The sequence below is a fragment of the Rhagoletis pomonella genome, unplaced genomic scaffold, assembly GCF_013731165.1.
Source record: "Rhagoletis pomonella isolate Grant_MI unplaced genomic scaffold, Rhpom_1.0 Rhpom_scaffold_00003, whole genome shotgun sequence".
Taxonomy (NCBI): domain Eukaryota; kingdom Metazoa; phylum Arthropoda; class Insecta; order Diptera; family Tephritidae; genus Rhagoletis; species Rhagoletis pomonella.
The window spans coordinates 7,799,330-7,812,346 of NW_023458557.1; positions in this window are offsets into that span (position 1 = coordinate 7,799,330).

Here is a 13,017-nt window from a genome sequence, read left to right on the forward strand (position 1 = left end):
ACTGTGCGAAAGGATGTGAGGAGTTTGGGAGAGCGAATCTCGGATGTGGAAAACCGCCGACAATGCAGCAAACACCTGATAGCAGTTTCGAGCAGGACGATCACCAAAATCTACGCACGGCAGCAAGTGACAGCAAAAAACCGACAGGAAGGAGCAGCTCGTTGTCAATGAACCGCAACCGCAAGCGTTCCGCAGGTTGTTCACTCCTTTCACTCAGGGCAGAAATCCCCAGGTAGCCAGGGACCAGACCAAATTTAAAACAATTAGGGATGGGGGACTAAAGTTTGACGGTACCAATAAATCTATTCCGATTGAACGATTCCTGTTCAGGGTTGAAACGCTTCAGAAGAGAAACGAAATTTCGTCAGAAGATTTGTATGCTTGTTTCCATTTGCTACTTGAGGGTACCGCTCAGGAGTGGTTTAGGCTATATATTGGAAGAACACGCGAAAGATGAAGTGAATGGCTTTCAGAGGTTACGAGAAGCGCTTCTCGAGCGCTTTCGCAAGTCGGACTGTAACGAGGAAATACGCCAGGCCATGGACTAGAGAAAGCAAGATCTACGAGGATCTTTCGACGATTTATACGCAGCCATAAGAGGTATGGCGTTTACTATAAAAACCAAGGTACCAGAACGAAGCTTACTCAACCTCATGCGGCGGAATTTTAACCCCAGGGTAAAATATTTGATATTCGGGAGCCAAATAGAGACACTAGCTCAGCTGAAATTGGATGGCGTAGGTTTTGCGGATGCCGAAGAGGGTGACACAGTAGAAGCTATATAAAGGCGGGAGCGAAACAGTTTCCGTAAGGACGCACCAAGGAGACAGTCTGGGATGTCCATTAAACCACCAATAGAAAAGGATGGAAACAGTAAATGTGATTCTCAGTTTCACGAGCTGGTGTGCTTTAAGTGCAACCAGGCGATCCCCAGATTCGTAGTTTGCGAAAAGTGCAAGCAGGAAAACTACCACAATGGCGACAAAACCAGGATACCTCGCCAGGAAATACTGCTCCCGGAAAGAGGATAGCGCCAATGACTGTTCTAAACTTTAAAGATGTGTACAGGGAACTCACAAACCACCGTTTAAAACAACAGACGAAAGACAGAGACAATACAATAAAGTGAGGAGAAGAATTTTCGGAACGCAGGGAACTGACAGATCACATGTGGTACGGAAGGAGAGAAACGTAAAGAAGTTAGCTACTAAACAAAGGAAAACAAAATAGCGTAAGGCGATAAAGCTAGCGATTGCGGCAACTAAAATAAGAGCGATACGGATCGGAGGCCTTTTGCAGAAGTGGTGATAGACGGGATGCAAATGACGGGGCTATTGGACAGCGCAGCATCAGTCAGCTGTTTAGGACGTTCTGAAATGGGAGGTTTAACATGGACAACGTGATTCTGATCGACGGGGAGCTGAAAACGGCGGATAGGAAAGGGCGATTAATAGTGGGTAGGGTAAAGGTGAAAGTCACGTGGTGAAACAAAACAGCGGATTTAGATTTATAAATAGTTCCGATCCTTAAACAGGAACTTTACCTGGGTATAGACTTCATGGTTGAACTAACTCAGGAGCAGTTTTCTAAGCTGGATCACGTCAAATCGTTGTTTCCGTCGTCTGCGAGGCTAGGATTCGGCATGTTATGAAACATACCATTGAAGTGTATGACGAAACCGTGCCAGTAAAACAGCGCTATGAACCGATGTCCCAAAATGCGCATACGAAGAAATAGACCGGATGCTGAATCTCAGAGTGATTGAGGAAAGTGATAGCGAGTGGAGTTTACCGATTGCTCTGTTTCAGAAACCTGGCAAAAACAGATTGTGTGCAGACATGCGCAAACTAAATGAGGCGGAATTGACCATAAATCTGCAAAAGTCCAAATTTCGCCAGGAAGAGATTACATATTTTGAATTCATCATCGGACAGGGGGAGCTGCGAACAGATACATCGTAAGTGCAGGCCTTGGTAGACTTTCCGGTTCCGAGAGCAATCCGACAGCTTCGGCGGTTTCTTGGCCTGGCTAGATGGTACCGGAGGCTCATCCCCAACTTTGCCCTACTACGGCACCACTGACTGACTGCTTGAAGAAGACACCACAGTTTTGTATGACGCCGGAAGCCATAATCACTTTTGAGCAGTTGAAAAAGATTTGTCGTCGCCAAAGGTTCTTATAAATCCGGATTTTACTAAGCATTTCTACGTTTAGTGTGATGCGACCACAACAGGTATCGGTGGGGTGCTCTTTCAGCTGGATGAAGAGGGAAAAGAGAGGCCCATATTATACATATCGCAGAAATTGAACAGCGCTCAAAGAAATTATATGATCACCGAACTCGAGTGGTTGGCCGCGGGGCTGAGTGTGAAAAGGTTTACACCGTATATCGATGGCATTCCATTCATGATTTTTACTGACCACATGAGTTTAAAATGGCTCATGAATCATCAAGATTTAAGCGGACGATTGGCACGCTGGAGCATAAAAATTCAGGCCTTTGATTCTACGTTCATACAGCGCAAGGGTGCGAAAAACATTGTGCCTGACGCATTCATCCGAACTCCAATAGACGAGGTATGCAGCGATACTCTCGAGACAGGTATATCGTTGCGCCATGCAGAACTCCAGTCCGAAAGATATCCTCAGTTAAGGTCGGCGATCGAAAACAATACAGAGAAAGAACGGGCTTCACGATAGGCGATGAGGCGGAGGACTTCATTTGGAAGTTATGGGTACCCAATAGTTTGCGACAGATTCTACTAGAGCGGATGCACAGCGGGGCATCGTGTTGGCATGGCGGTGTTTCCAAGACTATGGGCCGGTTTCGAAGCAAGTATTATTGGCCAGGCATGGTTACAGCGGTTAAAAACTTCGTGGAGAAATGTGAAGTGTGCAAATGCTCTAAAGCGTCAAACTCCACAAGTCGACCCCTTATGGTAGTCCGAACGGATACGGAAAGAGTGTTCCAGCGATTATATATTGATTTTTGTGGGCCATATCCTCGTTCTCGGTAAGGAAACTGTTACATCTTCGTGGTCCTTGATCATTATTTGAAATTTATATTCTTGAAGTTGATGTGGAACGCTACTGCCAGAGAGGTAGTGCGATACATGGAAAATTACATTTTCCATATTTTTGGAGTACCGGAAGCTGTTCATTCCGACAACGGCCGCCAATTCACATAGAAAGCATTTTCAAACTCTCTCGGCAGTTATATGGTGAAGCATGTCAGGACACCCACGTATTCGCCTCAAGCAAATGCACCGGAGAGTATAAATAGGTCACTTCTAGCAATAATCCGATCGTACATCAAAGAAGGCGATCAGAACTCGTGGGATGGCCACGTTTCGAAGACTGTATTTGCTCTTAGTAGCACCCTTTACGAAGCCATTCGAGCAGAGCCTTACAGAGCAGTTTTCTGGCAGACCATTATCCAACATGGCGAAACGTATACGCTCCTCAGAAAGCTAGAAGCGGCAGCAGACTCAGATGTATAAGTGTTGCCTATTTTTTATGCTTTCATCCTAAATATTATTTATTTACGAACCGCCCTAATACCAGCATATGTACGTGCTTAAATCTGTATAAGCATATGGCTATGTGTATACATAGACACATCCATACTTATATGTATTAATACGCGCAGTTAACTATAAAAATAAACTTTCGTTAAGTTTCCCCTTAACGTCAGTTACTGTCCGGCGGTCCCATTAAAGGATTAGAAGATCTAACCGCGAAGGCCAGCAGCTACCAGGCCACTGTCACGAAGGCCCAAACCATTATTACTTATACCAATATTTGTTTAACTTTGACTCTGAATATTTTTAAATTAAAATATACTGAAAGTCAAATATTTTGCTTTGGTTTTTTATTTCCATTTAATAGCACCTGCACCGGAGCGTTATTCCCGATATGCGCCCACGTGCATATTCATGGTCTACTCGGAGCCGTCAGACTTAAATTAGACTGACTTTGTCACTAAGCACCACTTGGAAACCTCAGGAAAATACTGATACAGTCCATTGCCCAATTAAGCGATATTGCCACAGAGTTAAAGCTATTACCAAAACCAACGTTTATTTAGCAGATATAATTGCCTCAAACACAGCACTCATCACAAACACAAGGTACGTGGTTATATTTTCAGTACACTTTGATTTACGTATCTTCACTTTAATGAGAAATCAATTACAATTTGCGTCAAATTAAATTAACATATACGTACAGATATACGCCAGTGCAAAAGACTTTACGCGAGTGACTTTGTGAAAACAGCAAACTGGTGAGATAGTGCGTTCAGTAATTCGCCAAGCTGATTTTGTCCGTCCGCGAGTGACAACAGCTAGCATTGGTTGAAAGTACACACATACTCGCGACCGGGAAAAGTGTCTCATTAATTTGATTTTATTTGCAACAGGAGCATTTGAGTTCCGCGCGTCCTTTATTTTTAATAATAATAATAATATCCCAACGGTTTTTACCCTCCATTCCCGCCCATCCGCACGAGGGGCGCAGTCCGCATGAAGTACGGAACCAATATTTTAAATTTTTGTGCCGCGTCACGATAGGCAGGAGTTTGTTAAGTGTCGAGATCTAAAACTGTTCAGCTACAGAACTAAATTCATCAGCTGATTTTATGTATTTATGTCAATAATTCACTTATTGAGAGAGGAGAGTATCGCTTTCTTAATGCTTAAAAGCGGATCTGATATATCAAACGTGCTGGAATGAGAGTTAAAATCCTGGCATAAGCAACGGAGTGGGTCGTGCAATTCAAAATTGGTTTTACAAGCTTTCAAAAATATGGGACAAAAGTGTCTTGATACGCGTGAGGGAACATTAAAGCTTACTTCAGCGGACTTGAAATTGAGCTTGTCAGTAATTTAACCATAAAAATTATACCAAGCATTTCCCTGCGACTGGCAAGTGTAGAAAGGTTAATAAGTTTTTAGCGACTCGTATAAGGTGGAAGACTATATTGAGAATCCCATCGGAAATTTCTTAAAGCAAAAAGTAGGAATTGTTTTTGAATTGATTCTATCTTGTCTGAGTAAATTTGATACCTTGGATTCCAAACCACCGAGCCGTATTCCAGAATCGGCCTAACTAATGTTGTAAACAGGGTTTTAGTGATATAAAGGTCACTAAATTCTTTTGACCATCGTTTCACAAATGCAAGTACACCTTTAGCCTTGTTGACTGTCACATTAATGTGAAGAAAAATTAAGCTTAGGATCCATTGTGATACCAAGGTCCACAAAATTGTATACCTGTTCCAGGTTATGGTTACCTATTATATAAGAAACTGGCAGAACAGCTCTTCGCGAGAAGCACATTACTTTACATTTCTTAAGATTTAGAGGCATAAGATTTACTTTACACCAGTAAGCCATGCTGTTTAAGTCTGATTGTAGCAAAGACCCTTCTTCAATTTAAACGTACGATTTATAAAGTTTTACATCATCTGCATACATTAAAATTTTGGAGAATTTTATATCTGTAGAAATATCGTTTATAAAAAGCAAGAACAGAATCGGGCCTAGGTGGCTACCCTGAGGGACTCCTGAAGTAACATCAATGACATCAGAGATAGTATTTTTAAACAATACCCTTTGTGATCTATCATAGAGGTATGAAGAGATCCAACGTAGAAAATTTGGTGGAAGACCAAGAAGATCAAGTTTATAGATGAGCAACGAGTGGCACACTTTGTCAAATGCTTTACTGAAATCAGTATATATAACATCAACAGTTTTGCTCTCACTAAATGCTTTTGAGATATAGGATGTTAATTCAAGTAAATTTGTAGAAGTTGATTTGCCCTTGCAAAATGCATGTTGACTGTATGAAATGCTTGAAGTGATAGAATGCGTCAACCGATTTGTTATAATTGCTTCAAATAATTTAGGTATTGCAGAAAGCTTAGCTATTCCCCGGTAGTTCTCCACTGAAGACCTGCTACCGCTTTTATGTAAGGGGGTTATGAACGATTCCTTCCATACAGTTGGAAAAACGCCCTCTTTAAGAGACAAACTAAATAAGGCTGTTAACGGCTCATAGAGATAATCAGCACAATTTCTAAGAAAACAAGTGATGATCTGGTCAGGACCATAACTAAAAGACTGCTTTAAGGACTTCAGGTAAACTAAAACATCATCGGGAGATATTATAGGGTTATGTATTGAGTTAATTGGACTTAGTTTAAAAGGATAGTCAAAGTATGCTTGGGAGTTAGTGGAATAATTGGATTTAAAAAACTGAGCGAACATGTTAGAAATTGTTTGATTATCACCAGAGACGGTATTTTGATACTTCATGGCGGAAGGAAACCCCCGTACATTTCGCTTGGAGTTTACGAAATCATAAAATGATTTGGTGTTATATATTATACGTCGTTTGATTTTACACAAGTAATCTTTATAACACTTTTTGTTTAATTCAAAGAACTTGTGACGCAAAAGTGAGTATTTTACATAGTATGAGTGTAAGCCGGTTTTTTTGTGTAATCTAAAATAACGTGACTTTCTGTTTTTCAAGTTTCTCAGTTCTTTAGTGAACCATAACTGTGTTTGAGGCACATACTTTTCAAATAATCTATGTACAGTACAATTAAAATGTGCAACGCTTTGCTCAACTTTTTCTTTGTATATAGGCCACGACAATTTAGACAATTCTTTATTCAGTTTTTTAAAGTTGGCTTCCGAAAAATCAAAGCGAATATTTGGTTCGTATGTTTGGACATCGCAATTTTGACCATCGTTTATAATTTCGTAAGATATCTCAATAGCAGGGTGGTAGACATCTTCGGGCAAAACTAGTGGGTCACATTTATTTACAGCCGACTTAGATGCATCATCTACATAAACAAGATCTAATACTTTGCCAAACTTATTGCGAAGTACATTAACTTGATTCAGGCAGAGTTCTGCCATCTCCTCTAAAAATACGTTGTTGCACGCGCTAGACGAGAAAGGTACAATATCATTGTCAATGATGTTCCATGATACATTTGGTAAATTAAAGTCACCCAACACAATCAATGAATCAGAGGGTTTAATCAATAAATTAATTGATTTCAGTAAAGATACATGTTGTGAATACACTGATAAGTCAGATCGGGGAGGAATATAGCATAGAGCTAAGTAAGTAATCCCCCTTCCAACCTGAACACGAATGCATTTGAATTCTGCAGATTCAATGTGTGGAAGACTAACTTCTTCAGATTGTATTGAAGAGTCTACGGCAAAGAGTACGCCACCGCCGACTCTGTCCTCCCGATCTTTTCTCTAGATATGATAATTATTTGAAAGAATCTCTTAATTAAAAGTGTGAGGTTTTAGCCAAGTTTCAGTCAAAGAAATTATATTATAATTGCATTCAAGGCCATTAAGATATAAATTCGTTAATTTAGTATTTATGCCTCTTACGTTTTGATAATAAATACTTAAAGCAGATTTAGTAATCAGTTTTTTGGTTCTGTATTCTGACGGGGAATATTTGCTAAATTATTATTTTTGTTGGGCCTATACTCAAATTCACGAACGAAAGCTCCGGAGGGCCAAAAAGAACTACTAAGCAGCATGTCAAAATTTTCTAAATTTACGTCTATTTTAAATGAAGAAATATTTCTTTCATATTTAAAATTAAATTTTCTGATACTTAAGTTGACAGTTTTAATTTTGGACGAGATGTAAAACTTTATATCGTCCTCGGAATTATCCCTCGAAAATCTAGATACAAATATAGACTTTTTTGGGGGAACCACAACCAGTCTCCTAGTATTAGACTCGATTACCGGCGGACGGGGTTGAGTAACTGAGTTACTAATTGAGGGTAGAGTAAGCGTTGGAAGATTATATGGCGGTGCCACAACTTCAACGGGGGAAGGGGAAGATACTGCAGGGTCGTTATTATTAGAAGCAGACTTTGATATATGTTCTTTTGAGGAAGATAACTCCGTTGTCTGTGGACATGGAGAAGAAAGATTAATTAAGTCATTCGGAAGATTGTTCTGACGTGGAACGGTCCTTTCATTAGGCGGACTATGAAGACGCTTACGTTTTGACACACGAATGTCCTTCATAGATTGTGCGGTATCTAAGCATTTAAAAGATTTAAATACATTTTCATAATGTTTAAATTTTTCGGTCAGTACCGACAACTCTCTCCCTACCTCAGAAAACCCATTTCTGGTTTGCCTAAACAACTTAAAGAGATCAACTTCGGTTGACCTGCACTTTAAGCAAGACCAGCGAAGACCTTTGCCATCATTAATAGCGTCCAGAATTCTTCCTGTCAAACCAGCACATTTTAGATGGCAAATACCATCACAGAGCCAGCACGATAAGTAGCGTTCAGATTCGCTTTTAATTTGGCAGCTATCAAGATCACACTTCATATTGAAAGATTTAATAACACTTATGTTAAAAAAAGAAAAGCAAAATAAGTTTAACACAACACACACAACAATTTAGGAGCTGATGTATTTAGCTTAAAAATATATGTAGTGAACAGTTTGAGTATCACTGTATTGTGACACTTAATAAACGCAGCGCAAACAGCTGTGACAAGAACTACTAAACGAAGTAAACAAAAAGAGCAAAAAGAAATGTGCAAAAATAGAAACGATCTCAGTTAACTACAAAGGAATAACAACAACAATGATAACAACAAATGACTCGGCAAGATTAGATGTAAGCTAGTGAAATTTAATTAAATTTAATATAAACCACAAAAATCACAAAACTTTCACTTAGCTTCGATTATTATCACACTAAGATGCTCGTAGGCACTTTTTATAGCAACTTTTACTCAGAAATTAGCACAATAAACTTTGCAAAATACAAAGACAAAACAGAGCACAATATAAGTAGAACTTCACTTGACGTTTGCTTATGCAACAAAACAATAAATTCACTGTGCCATATTAATTTGACCAAATTGTATACTTGCGTTGCACAAATATTTTTCGCGAATAACTTGTCATTGTTTGAAGGATATATGCTTTTTGATTTCCTTTTGAATATGTTAATTTTTGATCTGCACATATGTGTATATATATTGGTATTTTATAAGGAAGTTACTGGTCCATAAATAAAGACACATATATTTGGCTTTGCACGGTTGGGTGGCGAGTTTAATATACACGCACGCATTTTATACATATCACGCACCTGGCTGAAAAAATCTAATTTATTAAAAAGAAGGTTGTGAGCATAATTTATACATATACAAATCAGAGTGACTTTTTTTGGAATTGTGCAGACATTGTGTCCTTCTTTGGCGTATAAATACAAGATTTGGCAGTTTATTTGGTTAGGTGGCACTTGATTTCGTTTTTCATTTTGAAACTTAGCCAACTTAGCCTGAGGTTTGTATTTCCGATACGGTGAATATTTGGCTTAAATTATCGAATCTTCGAAAAGATTCCAAGTTCAATCGAATTTCTATATCTTTTTTAAAAACTTCATATAAAAGGCAACGAATTTCCCTATACCAAAAATGGACTCATTCATGAGCTAAGCAGAAGAAATCACAGAATTCGAGTCCGACTTCCTTGCTTCGTCAATATCAGAGCAAAATAAGCATGTCCTCGCTATTCAGCAAGAAGAACTCAAAACTCTGTGGGAGAAAACAAAACTAGCCTACAATGCCCTCAATAACTGTGACGAATTTTCACAAGAAGATAAGAGGACATAAAGAAAAATAAATAGAGGCGCGTTTGATAGTTATGTAAACTGCATGTCGTCTTTGGCTTCTCAGGCTGAGAACATAGCAAAATAAGAAAGGGATGTAGAACAGAAGCCTATGCGAAAATACAATATTCACCTTCCACCGTGTGATACCGATGTTTTCAAAGGCGATTATCTGTCTTGGCCAACATTTCGACACATGTTCACGGCCACTTACATCTCGAATCAAGAGCTAACTCCGGTTGAGAAGCTATATTACCTCAACCTAAAAACCAAAGGGAAGCCCAAGGCATTGTGAGTAAGTGCCAATAACTAATGAAGACTTCGCAACAGCTCGGGAAAATTTGTGTGAGCGGTACGAAATTAAGCTTATTCTCGTTAACACATAACTAAAAATATTATTCAATTTAAATTCAGTGGAGAGTGAATGTGGTAGCTCTATTAAAAGATTTCAGCGTGATATCAACAATTGTTTACAATTCCTCAAGAGTCATCAAATTGACATTTCAAATTGGGATGCAATTGTTATATATCTTTGCTTGACTAAATTGTCTGACAGCACTTTGGCTCTATGGGAGCAAACCATAGAACACACAGGCAATTTACCGGAGTATATGGATAATTTCCTATCTAATAGGTTTCAAACCTTGGAAAGCCTGACAGGCTTATAGGGTACGAAAGCGGTGAAAGCGCCAAACAGAAGAAACCTTTCAGAAACCCATACCGAAAAACTTGGTGCATTCCAAGCAAGCGTAACCAAGTTCACGTGCATAATGTGCCAAACCATGAGCAGTATAGTGCTGTTCCAAGTTTTTGAAGCCAAATGAGAGGATTAACTTCCTGAGGAGCAACAATAGTTGCCTGAACTGTTTGAGTGCTGCACATACCGTGACAAGGTACACAAGCCCCCTTAATTGCAGCACGTGCCACCCGCGACATCACTTGCTCCTGCATATTCAGACAACTGTACCAAAGGCAACAGCGGCTCGCACGCCACCGGGATCTGCCCATAACACTGCATCATCCTCTCAACAGGCTCAAGCAAAGCGCAGCTTTAATAATAAGACTCATGCGAATAAGAACAAAAACGTTAAGTCTTGTTATACTAACACGAATTCCAGCAAAAAGGATGCATGCCTAAGTCTCGGGCATCACAAATGCAACTTCTGCGCAGGTCAAAGAGGCATGCAGCATAAAACTTCCCCCCGATCCATTGTTCAGCCTGCATGCAACAGTACTCGTTCTAACAAAACTAACTGGAAGTCTGCCATCCTGTCGTATCAGCGTCATGACTATGCAGGCATTTCCACGTCTTGTTCTAGATGATAAACGGTTCTACGTCAATGAAGAAATAGGCCTCGTACTTGGCGGAGATATTGATCCCCAAATTATTTTATGCGGCCTGAAGAAAAATGTTCTCAATACACTTCGCGCCCAAGACACCGTGTTCGGTTGAATATTGACCGGTTTCACAGATGCACCAAATTCTACCAACAATATAGTTTCGTATCACAGTGAAGTGGACTTGAACAAACAACTTACTGCATTTTGGGAACTAGAAGACATACCAAAAAACACAAACTTCATCGAAGACGACAAATACTGTGATAAACTTTATCGGAAGACAACTCGTAGACTAGAAGACGGAAAATGGGTAGTCTCACTACCTTTTAGGCAGGAATTTAAAGTAAACATCTGCCTAGGCCCTTTTCTTAAAAAATCATGCTCTCAGTACTTTCGGAATGAGGCACGGCTTGCAAAGGATCCCGTCCTACAAAGAGGGATATGAATCACTAGGGCAAATGTACAAAATAAATGATAGCATTTCAGCAGACTCTTCCTACTAACTACTTTCTGCCTCACCACGCTGTCATAAAGTCAGAAAGTACCTCCACCGAAATTCACGTCGTCTTTAGTAATACTCCGCTGGAGGGTTTACAGATACCTTTTTAATAGCGACATATACTAGATGTACCGACAAATTTGGGTGGATGAACACCATAACAAATATCAGCGGATAGTTTTCCGTACAAACCCGAACGAACCTGTAAGTCTATACGAATTAAAGACTGTCATTTTCGGGTTTTCATACCATTTAAAGAATGTGTTTCAGCCAAGCTGTCCAACGAACAACTTCAGGCTGCCGCGGCTTACCAAAAATACAAATGAGCTATAGACACCTAGCAAGACGAACTCTTCAGAAGTAAAAGCTATATCAAAGCAGCTTAATCCTAAGAAATCGCCGGGTGCTGATTTTATAACTCCGAAAATGCTAATAGAGCTACCGAATGTTGCACTAGCAATTCTTTCTGACCTTTTCAACGCTATCCTCAAATTCGGTTAATTTCCGAAATCATGGGAAAGGTCGAAGATAATCATGAAAACCAAACCTGGAAAAGACGCAACACAGCCGTCCTCATACAAACTAATAAGCTTACTGCCCTGTCTTTCCAAAGTATTCGAAAAAGTTCTCCTATCAAAGATATCTCCCTTTTTTCATCAACGCAATTTAATACCAGCACACCAATTTGGCTTCCGAGAAAAACATGGTACAATTGAACAAGTTAATCGAATTACAAATGAAATCAGAAGGGCATTTGAGCTCAGAGAGTACAGCTCTGCAATTTCTCTCGATGTGGCACAAGCCTTCGACAAAGTGTGGCACGACGGTCTTATATAAAAATTAAAAAATTGCTGCCGCCGGAATTCCACAAAATATTTGAATTATACATAACTAGCAGAAAATTTGCTGTTAGAGTATCTAATTTCACTTCAAAAGACATGTCGATAACGGCTGGCGTTCCTCAAGGTAGTGTACTCGGGCCTACGCTGTATATCTTCTACACTTCAGATATTCCAACTAGCACGGATATTAGAGTGGTCCAAGATAAAAAGTAGGATTGATCTATATCGAAAAAAAATATATCCCTATTTTTTATTTTGAAATCAAAAAATATTTAGGGAGTGCTCAAAGCGCTCAAAATTTTCCATGTATTTTATATGGAGAAAAAAACATCTTTTCGTAGAAATAGTGTAGAATTCTTGAAAATCAATATTTTTCGATCGGAAAACTTTACCTATCTTCAGGAGATTCCCAGTAATAATACTCAATTGTTTCTTTAACAATTTTTTCATGGTAACTATATATTACAGGTCCTCCAAAGCCCTTAGAAAATGCAATGGGGGACCAATAAAAAATCTTTAATCATAAGAAATGGTTAAATAAACAATTGGATACTAATTCTGGAAGTCTCCTGAAGAGAACCACAGTTTTCCGGTCGAAAAATATTGATTTTCAAGAGTTTTATACCATTTCTACGAA